Source organism: Anas platyrhynchos, chromosome 5 (genome assembly GCF_047663525.1).
Source record: "Anas platyrhynchos isolate ZD024472 breed Pekin duck chromosome 5, IASCAAS_PekinDuck_T2T, whole genome shotgun sequence".
In the NCBI taxonomy this organism is placed as follows: Eukaryota; Metazoa; Chordata; class Aves; order Anseriformes; family Anatidae; genus Anas; species Anas platyrhynchos.
In genome coordinates this window covers 29,385,593-29,406,775 of record NC_092591.1, presented here as the reverse complement: position 1 = coordinate 29,406,775, position 21,183 = coordinate 29,385,593, and the positions used below count along the sequence as shown (strand labels likewise).

The 21,183-nt window shown below is 40.6% G+C and overlaps 2 long non-coding RNA genes across 2 annotated transcripts; one reads left to right on the top strand and one right to left on the bottom strand.

Moving 5' to 3' along the window:
• Positions 1-7,995: 7,995 nt before the first annotated feature.
• On the bottom strand, positions 7,996-11,146 carry LOC110354276 (uncharacterized). The gene is made up of 3 exons (XR_002405989.4): positions 10,499-11,146; positions 10,332-10,389; positions 7,996-9,089 (listed from the first exon to the last, which is right to left on the bottom strand). It is a non-coding gene; the product is annotated as an uncharacterized lncRNA (long non-coding RNA).
• Positions 10,766-20,377, top strand: LOC106019769 (uncharacterized). The gene is made up of 5 exons (XR_011809627.1): positions 10,766-10,846; positions 11,972-12,074; positions 12,485-12,548; positions 19,577-19,705; positions 20,259-20,377. It is a non-coding gene; the product is annotated as an uncharacterized lncRNA (long non-coding RNA).
• The last annotated feature ends 806 nt before the right edge of the window (positions 20,378-21,183 follow it).

The window sequence follows — 21,183 nt, the reverse complement described above, 5'->3', positions numbered from 1 at the left end:
GGGCTTTTCTACTATCTGCTAAAGGAGGCTGGTGTTCTGGATTACAGAGAATCAAAAGGACAGGGATCAGATATCGAACTGAAAGAGGAGTGAGGAAATTGCATATTCCAGGTCTGAATCTGCACACATTTTTGCTGGATATATAGGCTTTATTGCTGAGAAAAATCCTACTTAGGTCAAGAGGAATACATGGGAATATTACTCAGCTATAAGTGTCTGCTGATCTAGATCCTTAATGAAGGAGAAGAACCCCAAATATTCTAAAAGCAAAGAAACAAAGCAAAAATATGTGAGGAGTTGTGAAACAGACTCGATAGAAACTTCTCCCACATCAGCTGAAAGTGGCACTGCAAAAGCTTTGTAAAGCAGTTATCTGCAGTAACAGTCTGAGACTACGTGGGGCTGTGCAGGGTCTAGGTCTGAGCTTGACGTGCAAAGACTTCTAGGACCTTGGGCATTGTCTGGGAAGCACTCCTGAATTTGTTTATCTCTAAGGAGGCACAAAATCCTCTGTATATCACCCTCCAGGAGTAAGTCCAGGGTGAGGTTTGTACTTTAACTTCTTGCAGCGATATGGTCTGGAAAGGGCTTTTGAACCATAGAGAGTAAAAACGGCCTTCCTAAGAGCAGGATGAGAGAAATGAAGGCACAACAGCTGTGTCAATAGGCCATGCTACACATGGCATTGTTTATATCCAGGGATAAATCAGTTCTGGATGATGGAATTAAATTGCAGAACCTTCTCACCTGGGGTTTGAAGGGCTTTGTTTTCTTAGGATAAATCTGTCTAAATATCTGCCACAGGTCATATAATTTGACTGCCGTTAACTAGGAGACATTACCTTGCTAAGCTACGAAAGATCAAAGACCAGTTCTGACCTGGACCTTTACCAAACTGTTATTTCCTCTATGACAGGAGGCTTCATAGGGGTAGGAGCCTGTGTAAAGCAAAGTGATTACTTCTGCTGCCGTCATTCTTAACAGTACTGGCTGTAGCAGAGCATCCACCTTCATTCAGCTTAAATAAAACCAGCTTTTCCATTCCCAGCTGTAGCCACAGACTACTAAAACCCTGTTTGTCAGTGACACGGGTCTTCTCTTTTCCCTGCTATCATAGGACAGTCTCAAATCCATTTCAGAAAGAAAGATGATGCTTTGGAATTGAATCTGAAATGAGAGAATCTGGGCTCTTTTCCCAACTCTGCCACGTACATCTGGTAGTCTTTGGGCAAATCTTAGCTTGATCTATTCTGAGCTATGTGGGACAGGCACTTTCTCATTTGTTATGCATACATGCAGCGCTTAGCACAAAGGGGACTCCAACCACTCATGAGTAACCAGTGAACAGATGGTAGTAAGTTGACGGTGTGACTAGGTATTCCCACTTTGATAATTTTTGTAGCAGATTTCATCTTAAAAAAGAAATCCTGTGAACAGCCCAGAAACAGAGGTATGTAAAAGAAAAATTAAATTAAAGAGACTATTTTCAATATGTCTTTCTCCCAGCTCTAAAATATGGAAAAGACTTTCCACAGTAAGAGCTGAGACATACTGGATGTACTGGTAAACTCCTGCTAAAGCCAAATGTCAGTGCTGTGCTTAGTAACATGGTAAGCCTGTCTTTTTGACTTCTAGAAATGGAGTCAAGGAGTCTTTGAGGGCAGATATTTGCTTAATCTCTCACTTGCATTCCCTCAGATGAGCTTTTTACAATTAGGAGTTTCCCCATTTGGCAATACTTCTGCATTGTCACAGTCAGAGATGACATAATGAACTAGTCTTACGCATATTCTTGAGCACTTCTGGGTAAAAATAGTGACCCTCGGCTTTAATCTTCAGAACTTCGCGTCTCAGCACAGCTATTCTGATGACAAGGGTGAGCTGATCTGGCTAAGGCAGGAAACAGATGTATCCTCTTATTCTTAACATAAATTGTTGGGGTTTATTTTTTGGTTAGCTGCAGTCCTAATCTTGCTTTTGATCGAGTGCAGAGGAAAAGAGTAATTAGTGAAGTATTAGTGTTATTATTATTTCCTGACATTAACTCTCCTGCTACTTGTCCATCCTTTTCTCAGGCCCAGAAAAATCGTGTGTGGGTTTAGCATCTGAACGGCGTTTTTATTGCTAGTCCATCTCTGCGCTCTGAAGTAACACTGCGTCCACTCTACTGAAGTAGTAGAAAAAGTAAAAGTAAAAGAAAGAAACAAGAAATACTGCACACAGTCACAGTTATGTAGGTGGTAGGTGTCTCATAATAGTATAGCTTATGCAGGAAGGGGAGTAAGTTTTATTTGTGTAGTTTTCATACTTGAAGAACAGCTTTCCAAATGCGTCATTCTATCTGCATAACAAATGTAATAACATGTACATAGTAGTTTATAACAACTATATTATTGTATAACAACATATAATGACTGGTATCTACTAGGATGACTATTTGATAATAAAATTAATGATTCCTTTTCTCAGCATGGTTCTGAACGGTACAAAATCACTTTGTCCGTGGCTGTTACACAGGTAGCTGAGGCACAGAAAGAGATAGCTGATTTGCCAGACAACGCATCCAGGAATTAGCACTCCATCTTATGAGGCAGAGACATACAACTAAGCACAGGAGTTTCTTCCTCCTCATTGCCTTCCATGAGCATGAGTTCCTCAGCATTTCTTACACCTCATAGTTTACACTACTGCAAGAAGCCTAATCCTTGTGTCATTTGGGTTGTGCAGCAGGCTGTACTAGCACATCCTTCCCTCCTAACATCTGGTCTGGACAGATACCCCAGGGACCATGAGGAGATGCAGAGTGCTTTTTTTCCCCTCTCTTTTCTTTTCTTTCCTTTTTTTTTTTTTCCTTTTTTTTTTTTTTTTTAGCTATTACATAATAGCTAATTTCTGGCTGCTGTATTTATCCCTGGTGAAATATTTTGTTTCCCTAAGCAGTAATGATAATACTACAGACCATATTGCAAACATTTGTGTAACTTTTTTTATACAAATCTGCTGCATATGTCCTTTTAGTTACTGTGGTCATTGTTCTCAGTATATCATAACTCTACTGCATAAGGCAGTTATGGAAAGATACTCCTCTGTTATATATAATGCTCTTAAGAAACAGAAATCCCAGGACATATTTCAAAGGCAAGATTTTATAAGAATGATAGGGTTTTACTTAAACTATATATCTATTCAAGCTGAGATAATCATTCAAGATCCAATCTAGTCTATTTCCAGAAATATCTTGGTTTTTCTCCATGATATTTGTATTTGTTGTCATTGTGATCGGCTGCTTTTAATATATTTTGACATTTAATTTTAAACCTACAGTTACACATTAGAGTCATTATGGCTACTAAGGCAAATTTAGTTCTTAAGCATCAGTGTAGGTCAGTGTAACAGTCTGATCATATGTGCCCTCAACATTTCTGAAATTTCATCTCCCAGGATCAGGGCCGGACACAAGCAACTGCTCCATTAACAGGCTGGGAGCTCTCGCTGCATGTGGCAAGGTGGGGACTGCACAGCTGTAGCTTTCCTGCACGTAGTGCTGCAACATCCTCTCCTCAGAGGCACTGTGACTACCATGGTATTTCTTTCATAGGATGTGCGGGTATTTCCCTTTCTCAGACATCTGGATGAGCAGTGGTGAAATATGGAAGCTGAGGGGTACCTGAAAAACAGCTACACACTGCTGCATCACTATAATTTCTTAGACTGCTGAGCAAGAAAGGGAAACACCCTCTTGCCACACTTGCAAGCACTTTGTTGTGTTCCTTGCTCAGAGATGTTATTGCAACTCATAGTTAATCTTTTCAATCTCTTCTGTCCCCATGGAAACTTTGGACAGCAGAAAAAAATGGCACAGTGTGATACAAGTTGCTATAATTGCTAATGCTGGCCAGATTAGTTCTGTGCAGTCTCCTATTTTTCTTCCTCTTCTCCCTCATCTTCAACAAGAATATTGAATATGACGATACTGATTTCAAACTGAAGCTCTTAAAGCAAAATGCACATCTTCTATGCAGATTGGTGTGTTTAACTAAAAACAAATCTAAAATAGTTCTCCACAGAAACTGTGCAACTAATCCAAGTATTTTAGTTTGGATTACCAAAACCAATCCATCTAAACTGATTTGGGGGACCCATCCATGCTCCAGGGGTGTGCTACATCCATGCTTTTGTAGAGGAATGCTGATCTTTCAGATGAGATGCCTCTAAGGGAGGCACAGTTTGGGGGATTAGAATGTGCTGTTATGATTTCTATAAGTGTGTAACATTCACAGCATGCACAGTAGTATTTTGGGCTGTGATAACAGGGTGATGCAGATTGGAAAGGCCTCATGTTACATCATCTTTGGTGACTGAAATTAAAAATTCTTGAAATGGGTGGAGAAAGAATTGTTATATTTCTCTGCCACCCTGAAATGATAAATGCTTGGAAAACTCTAAGAATTTTATTGAAGTGCCTAAAAAGAAAATATTTATGCTACACAAAAAAATCTTCTAGACCAGTCAGTAGCTGAATTTGAGTGTTCTTGTGTTGGTTTGAGGTTTCTATTATTTGATTGGGTATTTGTAGACAGATGGCCTCTTGTAACGTTAATACAAATAACTTATGTAGAGTGATTGTGTTGTGTAGTAATTGGGGAAATACTGAGGGATTAGGAAAGAGGAGAGCTTGCCAAAACCTAGTTTCTGTTTATACACAGTTAATTCCTTCTTATAGCAAATTAAGCTTTTCTTCCTTGGACATTTTCAGTTATTCTGATCAAGTAAAGCTAGTTTGGGATACTGAGAAATGGAGGTTTGTAGGTCAACCTCATCTTCCTGTGATGCTTCACTGGTATAACAAAGAAAAGGTGATCTGCGAGTACATTTTTGAGATGATTTACATAGCTAAACCACCCGTATTTCTGAGCCTGAGCCAGCAAATCTATAAAATGCTATGAACTTCAGATGATGCAAGAAATGTTGGGAAGGGACTGAGCTGTGAACAGAATTGACCAAAAGAGAGCTGAATGGGAAATTTCTGTGTCCATTTCTCTCTCTCTCTTTTTTTTTTTTTTTTATTGTACATTGTTCCTCCAGTCTACCTTTTGATTTGTACCGCAGTGTTAATCCAGCTTATATTTCTTTTAAATTTCTTTATCGCAACTATCACATTTATAAAAAATGTAAATAGGGAAAACAGTTAAAACTTTGCTTACAAAATCAGCATAAGTATTTGGCAAACTTTACCAAGATGCAGTGTTTTAAACTTGTGGAGAATTTAGGATGTGAAAAAACTCTACTATTTCAATAATGGTATCAGTTGCTCCCCCTCTTCCTTCTCTTCCCTTGAAAGAAAATGTGACCAGCTTTCTCTGCTTTAGGTTTTTAGGTGACTGTTAAATGAAGCTATAAAACCGAGCTTATGGGGGTGAGGTGTTTTGAAAGACACTCATAGGTGAGAGACCCAGCAGGAGGAATACAGAAACCTCCCCAAACCTACTGTAGCAAAGTCTTTTATTAGTCTAGAACTGGAATGGAACTAAAAAGCAGATTCTTCTGTCCTGACCATAGAGAACTGCAATGTGGCTGTCCACACCTAAGCTGATTGTCTGCACAACCTTAAAAATCAATGCAGAGAAGGAGGCGCTTTTCGGATGTTCTCTGTCTGCTCTGCTGCTTGCATCAGATGAGCTGCATTGTGCCAGCCAAGTGATGTTCATCTCCAGGAACAGTTAAAGGAGCCTGGAGTGACTAGCTCAGATGTAGTCACCCCCACTGCAGGTAGCTCTGCTTGGTCATCTGAAACCCACCTCAACTGCCTGCTGTTCAACGGCTGTTCCAAACACCGCAGCTCACTGCCTGCAGTATATTGATATTTGTGCTTAAGCAAAAGGAGCTCTCTGACCTAAGTGGAGTTTCTCCTCTTGGCTGTTGACACTGAGACAAAATGCATCCTGTGATGAAAGGAAAGCATGTACAATGCAGTTCAAAGTATCAAAATGGTTTGCTGAGCTGGCAGGAAATTTAATTTAGCACATGGGACTTAATGCTGTGAAGATTAAATGTTCTTATTCATATGAGAATGAAAGCCTTGTGATTGCCTTATCAAATGAAACATGTGTAGGGCTTCCAGTCACCAGGCCATAAAAGCACTGATATACTTCTGCTCGTTACAAAGGTCTTTCTAGTCCTTCTTCTTGCTCCTCTGAAAGTGTTTTTAGCTAAGACAGGATGACCAACTGGCATAACCACATCTAGCTTGCAGGTTACTGTATCACCGATACCAATTTAACCCAAGACTCAAGAGTTTCAAGTGGGTTGGATACAGACAAGGGAATAAGAGACCAGGGCAGGCTAGGAAACTCCCTCTCTCTTGCTTTGTAATTTATTTTTCCATAAAATTTTCCAGGATTTCATCAAACATTTCTGGTATTTCCAAGTCTGAGCTAACTTTTGAAGAGAGAGACATCTCTATTTTGATTCTTGGTGAGTTTTGTTCTGTCCCACAAAAAGCATCAATGTCAGGTTCTAACCACATAGATGCACTTCCAATTCCTATATCTTTACACCCCAGAGTACTGAGCTGCAGATTGTTGGATGCTGGATAAAACCTGCTGCAGAGACACCTGGAAAGTATCAATACATGATTAGCATGTTGCTCTTCTCTCTTATTTCCTAGGCTTCTGCTGCTGGCCATTGTCATTGACAGGTTGGTAGGCTACCAGGAGATTTTATATGATCCTTTAGGTCTCTCTTCAGCATAACACAAGTATGTACCATGGTAGCAGAGCTGTCACTCTGTCTCGTTAGGTTCCAGTGCAGCCAGTCCAACCAAACTTCTAGCTGGCTTGATGTTTAAATGCAAGGATCAGCTGGTGGCCAGTTTACTTAAACAAGGCCCTCACTAGCAATACTTGTGAATCTGAAGAGCAGCACAGATGCCTGCTGGGCAAAACTAGAGCTCCCACCCACTGAGGTCCCACTGGGGTCCTGTGACAACTGGTGTAGGTGTCTGTGCGCAGCTGCTCAAAACTCCTTTCCTGCTGCTACCAGAGTGTGCTTATTTAGTCAGGGGCTGAATAACACTACTTCGGTAAAAAACATACAGAGGAAGACAATACAGAATATTCTTAATGGAGTATTATTAATAGTAAGAGAATAATGATAATATTAATAAGAGTATTAAGAATAGCCATGGAATTTCCAGTTTTCCTAAGAGTTCCAACCTTTTTCTGAGTGCTGCATAAAGGCAGCCTGGCATCATTTTTCTGGCTGGAAGCTAGAGCAGTTTCTGTACCCCAAATATAGAGAGCTGAGTACTCTGTATTATAGTTTTAGAAGATCAATAGGTCCCTTTGTTTAGAGATCTTGATGTTAAAAGAAAAAACCTCTTGTTTATGTGCTGCCTTGGCCTATTAGCCTTGTTTGTTACTAATAAAAGTTCTTTCAAAGCACTCTGACAGATCAGTCTTGAATAACTTTCCATAACCAGCAAAGCATTAGATAGGAAAAAATAGACAAGAAAAAAAGCCTCCTAAGGTCTGCCTTTCTACAGGCAATGAATCTTTGGGTATGAATTTCAGAGTGGGTAGAGAACGCAGTTCTGCTTGGCATGGAAATATATACTAAGTGGAAATTAAAAAAAAATAATCAGGAAATATCCTTAGCTTATCAGTTCTATGGGTGTATTAGCAACTTAGATGAGAATAGTTTTCATGATGAAAAGTTAACTGTGCATGCTTCTGAACTGTTATTGCAAAATAAGAGGAAGGGGGAAGTTTAATAACTAATGTTTTGGGTTGGGCTTTTTGTGATTTTTTACATATCTTTTAGCAGCTGTGGGCAGCAGAGCATGGAACGGACATGTTTCTGTTCTCAGATGGAAAAAAGTAACCTTCAGAAATTTTCATTGGACAACATTCAGAAACTAAAAGCATTCAAATTTTTCTCTAGGCAAAGGAGAACATTTTATGAAAAGGCAAATCGCAGGAAACACCCAAACAGATGAAAATTTGAAATATTTTTTTCTGTTTTGTTTTTTTTTTAAACATAGTCTTTATCTGCACACCCAACCTATCAGTGCAGTTAGAAAGCACTACAGATACAACATTTATATAATGAGAAAAATCAGTTAATAAAATGATATTTAGAGGAAGATCAACATTTTCCAAATGTGAATGTCTAAAGTTATGTTCATAAGTCTTTAGGTTTAGCCTCCTACAGATGACTATCTTAATTTTTAATAAGCTCTGGACATATGCAAATCCCACTGGAGTTGGGAGTACATGCTAATTTGAAAGTCAAATAACTTTTCTAGAAACTTACATACGGATTTCTAAGGTATCCATTCTCTTCACAGAAAGTATAAAATCAATGCTGTCTGAGCTGATGATACATTTAGGTCTTCTAAAAATTATTCTTTTTGGACCCAGATCTTCAGTTTTCAGGTTCAATGTCTGCTTTGCTGAAGAGTCCACCTTGCTGCTCTCTCTCTATCAGAGCAGATGTGGACCAGTGAAAAATTTATGGCAAAAGTCTTGGCTAGGCCATGCCAGGGAGGCTGAATCTTGCTTTTTTTGGGAAGTACTTCAAGATAGAACTGAAGTACAGCACATGACTTGTGTGTTACACTACAAGCCATGCATCCATACTGCCTTCAAGGGACTGCTCAAATGCTTCAAGTTAAATATCTGTGAGTACTCTATCGGATCAGAGGCCAGCAGACGGGGCAAACAGGGAGTCACCTGCCAACTGGAGGTTTTGTCCTACACAGTGGGACCCTCTGCCTTGCCTTTGTTTCCTTCTACACCATCCCGTGTCATACCACCTCTTCAATTTGCAGATCCCCTGCCAAAAACATCAGATCTCTTTAGTGACTGAATTAGATGTTTGCTTGCTCTGTAGGCAGCCATGGAGGATTGCGTAATAGGACAGTGCTGATGTTTCCACAGTGCTCTGGGGAAGCTCTGCTTTGCATTATTTCGGTGCCATGTAATGGTCTTAATTTTTTAAAGGTTACTTTTGGACACTGGATTTCTTGCTTATGCTTGCTGATTTCAGCTGGCTGAGGCTGATGCCGGCTCTCTGCCTTGCCTGACCTCCTGTGAAGAGGAAGCAAGATGATCCTTTATTTTTTCACAACCAGTCTCCAGAGGAGGAAAAGCCCAGTTCCCGATTCAATTTGCAGTGCTCTGCTATGCAATTCCCTCATGATACCCTCTTCCCTCCTCTTTTTTGCTGTAAATTGCAAGGGCTTCACCAACTGAGCTGCAAGCCTCCCTTGGCATCTACCTGTATCTGTAGCAGACAGGCAATATTTTCACGTAGCTTCCTCCAGACCTTTGAGTTTGCCTATGGAAACTTTGAATGAGCTGAAGTACTGTGGTGGATGGGTACAGTTGTAAAAATTGCCCAAAGCAAGGAAGTCAGATGTGCAAGAGACTAACAGCAGCACCACAGTGTCAACACTAGTGAGTCATCTCCCTGTTGGCACTAAGCACAAGGGTGACACTGCCCAGCAGTGACCCAGAAGACTAGGCCACTGCTTTTCTTGCAAATAAGTAGTGTCTTTTCCACCCTCTGCATGACAAAGGTCTTTATTTCTTCAAGCTAATGAGACCACGCTCTATACACTGTGTTCAGCTACATTTAAGCAACTTAGGTATATTGTATCACAGCAGAGCTCCTTGGCATTTATGCAAAGGGAAAAAATTCAAATGAATAAACTCATGTTTTATGACTCAGCAGACAGAGTCTCAGTTTCTGGCTTTCACACAATCTTTCTCTGCAACCTTGGGCAAACTACTTAATTGCTTTCTGTGCCATCTGTAAAAACCTTCCCTTCTCTGTGCCTCCTATTTTATCCATAACCACTTTAATGCAAATATTATCCTACATATTTGCATGGTACCTACCAACTAGGAAACTTTGCTCCTGGTAATCCCTAGGCATCATTAGAATTAAGAATAAACTAGTAATATCTGAGTAACATCGATTTATTTCAACCTACACTCCTTTAACATGTCTTCTGGATGTCTTCCAAATATTGCCAAACTAGAAATGAAAGCACTAATAAGAATGTATCTCCTGTCATGTAGTCTGGCTAGAGGTTCCACAAATAGGGAGCTTTCAGTGCTGAAGACTGAGCACAGATGCCATGCCAGCAGGGAACAAGGCTGCAAACGGAGAGTTGGAGCCATGAGCTGCCTGGCAGTTACTGTGAAAAGTGACCTTTTTATTCACTGTAACATTCTTTGTCTCATTTTCTTCCTGCCAGAGTGGTGTGTATACAGGTGGGCAGAACCTAGGAAACACAATTCCTTGCCTTGCTATGTCATGCTTACCGTTATTGGGGAGCATTTTTTTCCCTCTTGGATTTGTACCTCAGGTTCTGTCTGCCTCCTGTAAGAGATTCCCAGGTACAGATCAAGGAAGGGAAAGGTGAAATACTTTCTGAAGAGTTGCCTTTGGAGGTCAGTAAAAGTTATAATACATGCAATACATAAGGTACCTTATACATAAATAAAAAACCGTTCTTCTGAAGTTTGGGCAAATCTGACACAGTCCATAACAAAACATTTTGAACATAAACAAATGCTGAAAAAGAAGAGAAAAGAGAACAGGCAAATATATCTACCAACCTTCCTTCTCAATCCGTTTCAGGTGGGCCCAATTTTGCCTTGAGACTACATTCAGGCAACAGGGTGGGACTAGTCTCTTTCAGCAGTATGCAAGGGCTTTATAAGCACTTGTATAAGAGCAGCTCTCTTTTTGCTCTGTTTTCACAAGCCTGTAATGCCTATGCCTGTATCAAGACTTAGGAGATTCTTCAGCACTGTGCCGTTTCTGGTGGTGTGAGGTAGCTCTTAGAATCTCTCCATAGAGGTCTGGTAAAGTAGGTGGGGTAATTTTGTTTATGAGTTGGCCCAGAGATTTGCAAAGGAGAAGAGAGGATGGCACAGTCTTTCCAGAGTCCTGTTCCAGTTGGAGGGAGACTCCTGTGGCCTGTTATGAAGTGCTGGAGGTTTACATTTAGCTTTTCCTGTCGGAAGAAATAGATCTGGCAAACAGCCAGCTAGCAAGCTATTTCTGGGAAACTACTTTCTTAATAATTAAAAGCACCTGGGCAGACTTTCCTTGTCCAAACAGCACTGTCTAGCCAGGCCTTGGGGTCAGATTCAAATGTGGAATGGCTTTAGCAGTGGCAGAAGTTTAGGAGTTCACGGTACTCCTTTGCCTTGTGCAGCTTGGATGTCCATTTGTGCACCTGAACTAAAGTTGACAAAGGACTGAATGAAAGTCTGTGACCTCTAAAGTGTCAAAAGCTCCTTAAAGCCAAGTGCTCATTCTGGTTGTGCCAGATGTTCAGAGACAATGAAATGAACTTAAAAAGTATGTCTCCCCCTGTCCCCAACAATGTATTTTGGATGGTGACCCTTTAGGGATCATGTTTTTAGACTTATTCCTGCGATCAGGAGGGACCCAGTCACACTTCTTTTTAAAGAAGAACTGGGAGTCTTTCCTGCCTGTGATGCAGGTGTAGGTACTTCTGGAAGATGAAAAAGCCATTCTCATGATGAGGCTGGCAGTCAAACTGTTAAAGGTGGTGCTGATCTTGAACTCATTTGAAATGAAATGAATTCAGAAGAATTGAGATGACTGGAATTATTTATAGTTGAATATAGTTGTGTGAGATCAGACTTTGTATTTAGGCGGCTCCTACTTCCTTAGTAGCTTTATTAGTCAATAGGTGTCTTTTTTGAAAGCATGATGCTTCTACCCGATGTCATCTAGGGAGGGAATGGGGGACTGGCAGGGCATCCTGAGAAAACATTTCTCAGTTGGCTAACAGCTGTCTTCCAGCTTATTCTGCCAGAACCTAGATGAGGCAGTAAAGCTTTCACTGCTAAATGTGGCAGTTCCTGTTGTTCGTGGGATACCAGGAAGGAATATGGCCCACATTTGTGGATAATGTGCATTATAGATGCAGTAGGCCAAGTACAGCAGTCCTTTGTGTCCAGGGGAGAGAAATGAGAGAATGTACTTGGCAACTACCCTCTAGAAGGGAATAGCACCACCATTAAATGGTAAATAGGTTCATTATCTCTTCTGTCCTATAGCTACTACTTATGTCTATGTATGCCTTATCCTCTACCTCAGCCCGTTTTTGTATACAGCATCCCAAACTTCAATAAAACACACAAGAAAGGCAGTAATTACCACACAAAATTAAACGGATTAAGATAGGATGCTAGATAATCTACTTGGAGAAAAATATAGCTGAGCTATCTTAACTAAATGAACTTGTTCAGAAAATCTAACCTTGTAAAGAACACGTAGATGACAATAAGGATTAATTATCATGTCTCGGGCCAAAACCCGAGGACTTCTTCAGAAGGAGATCAGCACATAGTTCTGTTAATTAACCAGAGATAAATACTGAGATAAAAAATATTTATGGTTTTAACTTTACTCTTTACTGTTCTGTTACCTTTAGATAAAAGAATTGCTAATTCTTGGAGATACATGCTTCCTTGAGTCAGAAGTGGCTAATGGACTGGGTAAGATTAATGTTGAGACCAACTGTTAGGGAAAAAAATAAATTGGATTGTATTTATTTGTCTCACCAAACCAGATTTTAATAGTAGAAGTAAACTCAACTTGTGGTACAGAAAGAATATACTTTGCAGAAGAGAAACATAATCAGCTTTATCCCCTAGTTTAAAGACACTGGTTAAAGGAAATTAATTGTGCAAAGGCTCCATTACCATTCCCTCTGACAATCACTAAAAAGCACAAGCACATTCTCTATTATCTGCTGCTTTTCTGAGCTGCAGGGATTAGAATCTCTCAAAAGGACACCACTTTGAACCTGCAAGGCACCCGCTTGCCTGAGGTTCAGGTAAGGTTGGTCAAACTGCCATGATAGGTGGGCATGGGAAGTCTTCTCATGGCAATGATGCTTCCCCCTTATCAGGTGTTAAGTGTCCCTCTTGGGGTGCGTTAGAGAAAAGAAGCCAGCGACTGAGAGCAGAGAACCCAGGCCTAGCCAAAAGCATACCTGGTTTGTCAAAAATAACAGCACAGTCTGACAGGAAGCCCATGTGGTATATTTATGGCCACATCTGCAGTGCTTTCAGCCATGGATAGCTCTGCCTCCACTTTGCAGCTTGTGGTGTGGCAGCAGCAATGCTTCTTGAACAAGAAAACTAATTTATTTTTTTTTTGTAGTGTGTCCCTGCTTTTGACTTGCAGCTTTAATATTGAAGGTCTGTGCTGTATGATTTATGTTCCTTGTCAGCCACTTCAAATATTTCATTTCCTTGCTTTGGTATCACCTGGAGGTATGAGTCTTGTGGAGAAATAAGGCAGTAATTTTCTGCCATACCCCTGCTATCTGTTTTGCTTTCACCCCATTCTCTTCCTGTTTCCTTTCTCCCTGGCCACTGTGAAGTTATTCCTTGCCAAAAAGGGGTGTTTTTACAGTGACACAGAGTATCTGTACTGCTGTAAAGCCCTGCTGAAGACAAGACACTTGTTTATACTCAAAAGGAGTTATGTGCTTAATCTGGGCTGTCTTCAACTAGCAACAGAGATGACAGTTACAGCTCCTTAGCCAGTCACTCATGGGGGGGGGGGGGGGAAAATAAAAAAACTTGCATCTTTTCTGGCACAACTATAGTCTGTAGTGCTATTGCCCTTCTGCACTGTCTCACTTTGGAGTTTGCTAGCAGATCTGCAGCAATTAGCAAGGAGGACAAGTATGAAAATATCAGATGATCACATGCTTTCATATCCTGTAAAGTTCCTACAACAGTGTATATCTATGCAGATGCACTTTGGGAAGTTCAGGATCTTTAGGAAAATGAAATTTTTGAGTTTTAAGAGAGCAGACTATTCACCCAACCTTTTTAAGTTGTCAAATAGCTATAAAATTAACTTGGACTATTGTGGGTGAGTACTTGTTGAAGCAAGCAGAATCTAATCTATCAATTTCTAAGTGCCTTCCATGGAGTTTATTTGTAATTGTTGATGTGGCTTCCTTGCCCTCTGGGCACTTGTTTTCTTGCAGAACAGAAGCACCATTCAGAACAGCCTATTGTTTAACTAAGGAATCGCAGGTGGAAACATCACAGACTGAAACTATTAATCCAAAAAGCAATGTACTAGTCTGTCATTTTTGTTCATATGTAAGTGCATCTTATTAAAATATGGGGGAATAGCAATAGCAGTACTTCATTGTTTGTTTTGTTGTTCATTATTTCAGCTAGAGTTTAATGAATGTGAGAGCTTCTTTCCAGGAGCATAAGGAAGGCACATAGGACTGACTGCTGAAGTGGTAGATAGCAGTTTTTCCTTAAGAAAGTAGATACTAAAACAAAAAATCTAGAATCAGAATCTGGGATCTTTGAAAGGGATATAAGCCAACTTGGCATTCAATTCTCAGTGAGAGTTGAAAGGTCAGTATAAGAATTTGGCCAGATAAGCCTCAGCATGTCTTGCAGGATGTTTAGGGCTGTGGTGCCACTGTAAATAGCAGGTTATTGCCAAAACATCATTTCCAGTCAGACAGGACAAGTAAATGAACAAAGATCAGAGTGCATCACCAGGCATTAGAATTGCAAGTGCAGGGATGCAAATTCAGAGCCAGGGAGTGTAGCCATGCTAGCTGGGATGTGAACTGATAATTTTTTGATGTCAGCTTTTGTTTTCTTCCCAGGCAGATGTCTTCCTAGCCTTCTTGCCATTGCTTTTCAAGCTCGGTTGGTAGGTTTTATTACCAAAATTCTTGAAACCATCCCAATTCAATCACACTGGTTTGAGCCCAGTAAATAGCACCTGGTAGCCACCAAAAAGAGGCTCAGGATGGTCTCAGTCTCTCCTTTTGCTGAATACCAAGACTGCAGGGACTCAAACTTAACTTCCTTGCTTTTTGCCTTTCTGACACTTCTTGTATACCTGTGTAAAAGGCAAGAGATATTCAGCTTAAAGCTGGCATTTGTGCGGGTTATATGTAAAACAGGATAGTTGTGGTCCAGCCAGTATTTTTATTGCTCAACTTACTGTTTTTCCTGCTTTATTATAGTATTATCAAACATAGATTGCTATGGAAAAAATCATGCTTCAATACTGTATGTGAAATGAGTACAAGAGGATGTGTCCACATCACTTTCAGGGGCTATCTCTGCAGTGGAGCAAGAGTTGGTTGATTCTGAAAACTGTAGTCACCTAGGACATCCACCAACAGTTCTCCCCCAATCTAGCTGATATGCATCACCCTTGAAAAACATCTGCAATCTTGCATAATTACTCCCCATTATTTTTATTTCTTGGGGGGATGAGCTGGACATCATGAAAGTCTGGTTAGCCTAACCCTAACCCCTAACGCTAACCCTCTGCCACTCAGTTAATATTGAAAATAGGGGAAAAGGAGGCTTGATCATTTTGTCAAGAAAATCAATACTTGCTTTTTAATTTCTTTAACTTGTTCCTTCTTTAATATACTGATATTTGCCACTTTGGGATCTGAGCAGTCATCTATGGCTGGAGATTACGGTCCTTACATCTGGGAATCTTGGTTCTGTTAGTTACCAGTCATTTTGGCAAGTGATGTCACAGAGCCATGGTGTTGCAAAGTTTAAGGCAGATTTTTTTAGAGATGGCAGGATCATAGTAGGACATCGTGGCAGATGGTACTTCTGGACAGCATAGACTATTCAGCCACTGCCTTCTTTTTTTTTTTTTTTTTTTTTTTTTACTGTCCTATGACAGAGGTCCCCAGTCATATCCACACCTGCTAGTTCACATTGGCCAGGTGACTTCACTTGTTCAGTAGAGCAGACTCAGCAATTGTGAAGCTTTGTAGCACAGCTTTAGAAATTATTCTGATGTCATTCCTTTTATATTGTGTGGTGTCAATTTTTTTGGAAACAGTTTTTCTCAGAGAATTAGAACAATTGAAAGTGATTCCGCTCAAGTTCTACATGCTAAAAAACATCTATGTGTTTTATTTTAGTAAGCAGGGAGATGAGGAAAAAAAAGCTTGTAAGGTGGGGGAGAAGGGCAAACCTTTCTACCAGCTGCACAGGCTCCCAGATTCTCCCAGTATGTTCCAGACTCATGTCAGTTCCTGGTGCTTTTTGCTCTATATGCTACCTCAGACCTGTCCCTTATTTATGGGCTGCTGAGATACGGATGTGCCCTTTGGTAATCCCTACAGAGATTGTCTGTCATGAACATTGCTCTCCTGTCTGAGTAAAGCTCTGTATGTTTACTGTGCTAGTAGTCCTTTGCAACCCATGACATTATTCCTGCGTGAAGTCTAGTGACTACATGGGATGGCATTCATGAGACAGGTTATAGGGCCAGGACTTCTTTCCTACACCCATTGAAGCTAAGCCTATTTGTTGCTGCATAGAAGACAGCCTGCTTACAAGACTGATGCCAGTTTGAACTTGAGTCACTTACAAAAATGTTCTGTTGTCTTGGGAGTAGCTCAGGTGCTGCAGATGCTTTGGAGTGTGCTATTCTGTGGGTTTTCAATGCATATTTTCCCCTCAATTATTATGTAAAAGATATCCTCCCTGCCCACCTTCCCTCCCACTCAGGAAACTGGCCGCTGAATAAGTGTAATAGATTGACTGAAGGTGTTTCCTGCCTCCGAAAGTCATTTTCAGTTATTGCACTTTGAAGTCTTGTTGAAAGTCAGGTCTAAAAAAGAAGACAAAAGCTTGTATTCAGTTTGTTCTCTTTTCTAGCCTCCACCATGGCAACAAAAAGCAACTAAAACTGTCTTTCTCCTCTCTCTCAGTCCAAAGAAAACCACCCCAAACCTGGCCTAACCAGGACACAGAAGTTAACTTTCCTCTTTCAAAAAGTGACATTGCCTTTCAATGTCCTATTTGGTCAAATTTCACCATCCAACTTAAAGATGGTCATGCCAGCAGCTCAGTACACCTTTTATTCCTTGTGAGGAACATAAGAAAAAGCAGAAATGTGCTGCTTAGGAGTTACAATACTACATAGCAGTCCTCAGCCAATAGTTCTGGCAGCTACAGACTGTGGAGAACTTATGTGAGCAGAAACCAGGTTATATCCACATCCAACTTCGGAGACATTCCAGCATCTATTATAACAGTAGAACTATCCCAGGTGCAGTACTAAATAGGTGTTCAACTTTTTTTTTTTTTTAACCAAAGCTGCTGCTGAGCGTAGCATTTGCTGCAAATTCTTCATTTTCTGCATGCAGCTAAACACCCCAGGAAGATCCACAGCACTCATGAAGACGTTCACCTCCATAACCTTTTAATGAGTGTAGCACTATCCTTTTCATGCACTGCTCTGCTTTCAAGGACAACTTCTAATTTCATGTCCAGCATTTGTCTTGTCTCTGAGGCCAGACAGAGAGACTGAATTGTGTGCTGTGATCTTTCATTTGATTTGAGAACATCTGAACTAAATTAAGTACAGATTTTTGTTCTGTTTTGTTACTACTTGTGTGTGGACATGTGTGCATATATATAAAAACCTTCTCCTGTGAAGACCTTTAGTCAATCTTTTAGTCAATCTTTTCTTTCAAGGTTATTTTAAAAGCAGTAGAACTGGATTTGTTCTCAGGACAACACTGTACATTATGGTGATGTACGTTTTAGTTTATTCTCCCCTTATTCCTCTGTTGCAATATAAAAGGGACTGGAGTCCTGCTTTCCTAGTTGTTCCCAAGAGATGCATCTGAGTTCAGTGGTACATGGAATCCTGAAGGACCCTTTTGGGGTTTGAGAAAGTGGTGTAAATAAGAGTCAGAGCGATGTCAAGCAGAAGGAGCACTTTGGGCTTACGTTGCTTCAGGGCACTGAGCAATGATGGACAGGACAGAAGGCCATTTGTCATTCAGCATGAGTCACATAGGTCCTGTCTTACCTGAATCTGTGAACTTGCAATGGCAAGCAAGAACACACACCACTTTTTGGATCCCAGTCTGAAATTGTATCACTGAGTGCTTCCTCTTATTAATGACAATAGTAACGTACACTTTCCTCACCCATTGTCCTGTCTCGCCTATTTAAATGGCAAGCTGATGCTAACACTTTTCTGCTGAGTGCTTATACAACACTTTTGTACAGCAAGGCCCTGTTTTGGACTTTGCTGCTCTAAGCAACTAAGGAATGAATGCTCTGCAGGGGAGGCCACAGATAAACCTATCCAGCCCAGTGTCCTGTCTCCAGCAGCATTAGGAGATTGTGCTTAAGAAGAGCAAAGAAAACTGACTGCCATCTCAGATCCGTGACTAGCATCCAGTCTTTGATTTGGGATGCTGCAGACTCGCCTCTGCCTTCTTCCTGTTTATGGACATGTCCTTAGATTTGTCACCCTTCTTTATGGAACTGCTTATGCCATTTGCCTTTAAAACATGCTGTGGCTACAGATTGCTATGTTTGCTGCCTGTTATGTTTAAAAAAAAAAAACAAACACATATTGCATCTGTTCTAAGCCAATGTCTTACTAGTTTTGGTATGTGTTTTTTGTTCTAGGTGGGATTTAATGAAGAAAAGCTCTTTATCCTATTTTTGGGTAGCTTTCTCTGCTCCATTGAAAAATGTTACCTTCTTAAGTCTTTGTAAGACAGCTGTGCCATCATCTATGTCATTTTAACTGCCTTTCCCTACAAAGTCCATTATGTCCTTCTTGTGATGCTGAGACTAGAACTGCATGTCAGTCAGGACGTGGGTGCACCTGGATTTTATGTACTGGCAAAATGATGTTCTCTGCATTGTTCTCAACACCCTTCCTGATGATGCTCAACAATGTGAAGCCTCTTTTGGCTGACACTGCATTGAGCTGATGAATGAAACTGTGAATAACTAATGAGACTATGCTATTGTGATCGAGGCTGGCTGTGGTATGCAGTTAAATATAGCCATACTGATTTTTTTAGAAACTATTTAATTGCCAGTCTCAGTGCAAGACTGATATTATCGGCCAGGATGACTGCTCTGAATTGGACTGCTGTGGATTACTGTATATTTTTGCAGTCTCCCCTTTCTCTCTGCCTGGAACATCAATAGTACACCTTACTGTACAAACTAGATCGCCCAAAAGTAGTATGCCTGCACATTCCTCCTGGATTTGTGAGCAAGAGCCCAAGGCCACTTTTAAACTTAGGTCTCTTGTTCAAAAACTTGATTATGAGGATGTGGAAACACTTCTTTCTTATGCTTCCTTTTGAAGAGGTTTTATGACTCAGATGCACAAATTAACTTTCAGATGAAAGTATGGTGGAAGCTTTAGCCCAAGAGCAACACCTACCCTGTTTTATAATCCTGTCACGCATATAGCTTTAACATAAGCCTGTAGAATAAACACAATTTACCTATAGAAACAATTAGGCAACCGCAGCTGTCATTCAGGGAATTTCCAGCAGATTAGTAACAAGCTGTGAAGAGCCTGTGGCCTGAAATGCAACCTTGAGCCTCTAATTCCTGGATATTATTTGTGTTGAGAGGGTTATTGCTGCTGAACAATTAACAATTAACACCTGGAAAACTCTTTAAAAAATCTGGGCTTTTATTTATTTTTTTTCTGTTTTCAGCATGCTACGTCCCACATTCTGGCATGAATCACAGCTTGTTGTCATCCCGCTCTTTCCTGTGGTCTGCATGGCTAGCATTCAATGACAGCATGCTATAGAGAAGAATCATTGATCCAAGGAAACTATGAGGTACACTTATTGTTGTTTCTCCACTGACCTCTCAAAATACAATCAGAATAGCCTATTTTGTAATATTCACCCAAGAATTTTAAACAATCTAGGGGAGATGGATGTTTCATCAGTGTACATACAAAAAGAAGTTTGCTAACATTTTTTAATGAATCGAGTGGAAATTGCACCTCTGTTTTATGTTACAAAGTATTACATTCTTATATTTATTGACACTTCCTACTGTGGCCATCTTTGGTATATATGAGCTTATTCAAATGCCAGTGAATCCTGATAGGTCACATCAGCTGGTGTTGTGTCACTGATTGCATACTTCTAGCACACAACAAATGTCTCTGGAAATGAGCTAGTCTTCTGAGGTCTGGTAACAGTCACTGGGTATTGTACCCTAAAACAGTAATGAGCATCCTATGCTTTATGACAGTTTAATCTCATTATTTAAGAAGCTGCTGATGACAATGCTGCTAGTGATTGTTACAATCAAAGATCTGCATTAAGGCAGTTCTGTCCTACAGGCCTAGAAATACTGTTTTGCTACGTGTAAATTTCACAGGATTCATACAGTTTCTTGCTGCTGTGGATGTTCCAGAGATGTGACTACCTCCCAGAACTACACAGGCCTCTTTTTTCAGGTAATTGACATACAAGTAGTTGTGAGGATTCAGCCACAAGTATTATATGAAAGTAATTATCATAGATTCTGCATAGCCTGTACATGGAAAGCCCCTTCAGCTATGATGGATCCAGACAGACATGCTTTTGTGAAAGAGTTTTAACTTCCTGTAGTGACGATACAGCTGGCTGGTTGCTTTCTGGAACAAGGGATTAAATGCCTGAAGAAATACAGTACGTGCTACTTCTAAGATGGGTTCAATGGGCTACTGAGGAAAGAAACATGAGTGGATTTGAGAGTCTGGGAATAATGTGAGTTTGGGAATGGCAACTCCAGCTTCAAGATCCTTGTAAATTTGAACAGGTCATAATCCCATTTCTTGCTCTCTCGATGCCACTGCTGCTTGAATCAGTGGAGAGATTCCCACTGAATTTTAAGGCTGGCTGGATTAGCTGTTAGACTGTTGTACTGGAAAGGCACGCAATCAAAAACACCATGATGCTCTCGCTGTGAGCTGGAACTGAGGATGGCCAAGTACAACTGCTCAAGTGCAGTTGTGCAGCATAACCCTGATGTGCCGCCATGAAGGTGGTTGGTTGTGTTTAGATGCAAGTGAAACCCTGCCTGGGCAGGAGCTGCGGTTTGGCATCTTAGAGCCACCAGGGCTCTCTGCAGGCACAGGGAGCTACAACAAGGAGCTTGAGTCAGAGGTGTAATTTCCAAATTGTAGGGTTTGATCTGCAGAAGTTATCCCAGTGTTAACTTCACTGCAGCCAGTGAGACTTCTGACCGTCATGTGGCTTACCAGGAAGAGCCTTCAACTGGAAAATAATTCTCAGGTGCCTTGCACAGAATGGAAAGTCTA